This window comes from Seriola lalandi, unplaced genomic scaffold (assembly GCF_002814215.2).
Source record: "Seriola lalandi dorsalis isolate HSWRI2012SDOR001 ecotype SW California unplaced genomic scaffold, Sedor1 jcf7180002054911, whole genome shotgun sequence".
Taxonomy (NCBI): Eukaryota; Metazoa; Chordata; class Actinopteri; order Carangiformes; family Carangidae; genus Seriola; species Seriola lalandi.
The window spans coordinates 1,176,538-1,178,384 of record NW_019525463.1 but is presented as its reverse complement, the minus strand read 5'-3'; the positions used below and the strand labels follow the sequence as shown (position 1 = coordinate 1,178,384).

The 1,847-nt window shown below is 38.5% G+C and overlaps 1 long non-coding RNA gene across 1 annotated transcript in view; it reads left to right on the top strand.

Moving 5' to 3' along the window:
* LOC147817715 (uncharacterized) overlaps positions 1-237 on the top strand; it is a 423-nt gene extending 186 nt beyond the window's left edge. Inside the window, exon 2 of the long non-coding RNA XR_015436121.1 lies at positions 40-237. This is a non-coding gene — a long non-coding RNA (uncharacterized LOC147817715). The remainder of the gene's footprint in view (positions 1-39) is intronic.
* The last annotated feature ends 1,610 nt before the right edge of the window (positions 238-1,847 follow it).

Genomic DNA, 1,847 nt, shown 5'->3' with positions numbered 1-1,847 from the left:
AGTCATGGTGGTTGTGCTTTCTGCTGTGTTGACTGACAGATCTGAGTCCTGCACTGTTCAACTCACAGGACTATAAACCTTCTCAGTTCACTGGAGGATCAGCTGACGATGCAAAGCCTCCTCTCTATGGAAATGATTTCTCTGCTCTCAACAGACTGAAGGCAACGTGGGACACAACATCAGGAGAAATGCTGCTTGGATTTACACTAAATATGATCTTAATGGAAGAGAAGGAAATATTTATATAAATATATTTATATATTTATAGTCAGGATTTAGGATTTTCAGCATTTGAATTAAAATGGTTTGGTTTTATCTTCTTTACTTTTGTTTCTCTTCATCATCAACATTTCCCTCTTCTTTTTGTCTTGTCCACATAACTTTGTCCTCATTAACAGGTGCATGGCGTCCCCTGCTGGCAAACTGTATCAACACTGAACTCAGAATGAACTGACGCAACAATTGTCTGATTTTAAATCACCTTGTTTTCACATTCATTTTTGTCATCCTCATGCTGCTGCTAGATTCAGAGTACTGAAACACACACAGAAGGTTGACAACACATCAATCGCATGATTTTTCCCTCCAAGCTTCACAGCAACATCGCAACAGGTTGTAACTTCAGGCAAAGTTAAAAACAAAGCCTCAGTTCTGATTCAGTATGCTTTAAAATGATTGGCGTATTCACAGCTGTGTAGCTAATATCATCCAATCACATTCATTCTGGTACACTGTGACATTATGACCTGAAATGTCCTCACTGGGACTCAGGTTCCACTCAGCTCAGTTTGCTGCTGCAGCTCCCTCCACCACCCCAACATCCTCCTTATGTGGTACATGGCTGATTTAACTAAGATTTATCTTCGTGTGTGTGTTTATTATGGGAATAGCTCTCTCACCATAATCCTCATTGAAACCTGCCTCAAACAGTAGAGGCTTTCCACCAAATCTAAATTTATGACCATTTGCTGTAAGTATTCATTTCTTTGACATGTCTCTGACTGAACTTAGTTTAGCATTACGACTGGAAACAAAGGGCAAACAGTTAGTACGTCCGAAAGCAAGAAAATCTGTCAATAAACATTCACACATTTTTGTTTTGTTGAATCTGTACGGAAGCTACAGTCTACAATAGTTAGGTTGAATATTCACAATGAAGACAAGATTCAAGGAACATTAACAGTCTGAAAAACATAATTTGTCTTCTTCTACCTCTGGTTTTGAACAGATTAACCAGATAATATGTCAGATGTGCTAAGCTAACTGCTAGATTTGACTTCATGTATCTTTGTAAAGTGATGAACAACATGTTATGTGCATTTAGTTTACTCTGTTTTGTTATTTTTAAATATCTGCTCATAGGCCTCCTAATATCTGTGGAAAAATAACATAATGGATGTTGGATATTATAACAATGTTGGTTTCGATATTTTGACAGGAAATAAAAAGTTAAAAAATGTTTAAAAATCCTAAAATGTAAAATTACATATGTGAATGTGTGTTTAGTGCTTGGTGAGGTGACTGTCAGCTCTGTGTTCAGTGGTCTGTGTCAGAGTCTCTTCCTGCTCTAACGGCTCAGTGTCTCTGCAGTCTGACTGAGGGAGGTTTTTGTACGACTACAAATCACTGTGTGAACACATCAGCACTGTTTATTACATGTATACTCTGACAGTAATAAACTGCTGCATCTTCAGTCTGAACTCCACTGATGGTCAAACTGAAGTCAGAGCTGCTTCCACTGCCACTAAACCGAGCTGGTGTTCCTGATTGAAGTGTGCTCGCATATTTTATTAGGAGCTTTGGAGCCTGTCCAGATTTCTGTTGGTACCAGAACATAGCCTGATCTC